The sequence below is a fragment of the Etheostoma spectabile genome, chromosome 3 (assembly GCF_008692095.1).
Source record: "Etheostoma spectabile isolate EspeVRDwgs_2016 chromosome 3, UIUC_Espe_1.0, whole genome shotgun sequence".
Taxonomy (NCBI): Eukaryota; Metazoa; Chordata; class Actinopteri; order Perciformes; family Percidae; genus Etheostoma; species Etheostoma spectabile.
Window position 1 is genome coordinate 28,927,947 of NC_045735.1, and position 891 is coordinate 28,928,837.

Sequence of the window (891 nt, forward strand, 5' to 3'; positions counted from 1 at the left end):
GAGTGAAACCAGAGCTACAGCTTCATTATCACGGCCTTTAACGTTAGTAATAAAAAAGGCTTTTACTGGGTGAAATGTCAGCATTATTTTGCAGATGAAGCAGAAAGTTGGAACAACATCACAGAAAAGTGCAAGTTATGCCCATATGTACATTACTTTAATAGTGTGATACTTTTTTGGATGCAATGTAATATATGTGGAATAAAGTAAAGTATTAAACTAAGAAATTACATGTAAACATTATTGATTGCACTATGTTGATGTGTGTCTCATAGGGATATATGTGTTGAATGTTTTCAGTCTGGCCCTCTTTGCTCTGTCTTTCTGCCCAGCTTTCTGAGCTTGGCGAATAGGAGCTCTCTGAACTTGTCACCCATGAGGAGTAGAAGACTGGTTGATGCACTGTGCAAGAAGGCCCACGGTCGGGTCAGATTACAGGCCCTGATGTTACATCTTCGTACACAGCCCTGCCCAGCCTCATTAGATGCTATTCTGACATTTCTCAGACCATGGTATGGAGTGTAGAGAACCAGAAAAGACTGCAGCATTAGAACAACCTCCAAGCCGCTTGTATGAGGTTGTTCTGTTCTGGACGCCCTTTCTTGGACACGGAGCAGATGGGCAATTTGTTAGGAGAAACCACCAGTCAAGCCACAGGGAGAACGTAACCAATCACGGTTAGTCCCAGGCTGTAGCCCAATGTATTGACATTTCCTTGCAAGCTGGCAAAGTCCTTGCATCGACTCCAGTTTCCACTCTGGAGGTCATCAATCATCAGTGATATCATTGGAGCAACTTCCACATTGACAGCTAGCCAGCTCAGCCCTGTTACGATCAAGGCTGATCGTGGACTCAGCAGGAAGTGGTTCCGTGTTGGATATCTGATGAGCA

General features: G+C 44.1%; 1 pseudogene; it reads right to left on the reverse strand.

The window, feature by feature from the left end:
• Positions 1-234: 234 nt before the first annotated feature.
• Positions 235-891, reverse strand: part of LOC116682579 (succinate receptor 1-like) — a 2,381-nt pseudogene continuing 1,724 nt past the window's right edge.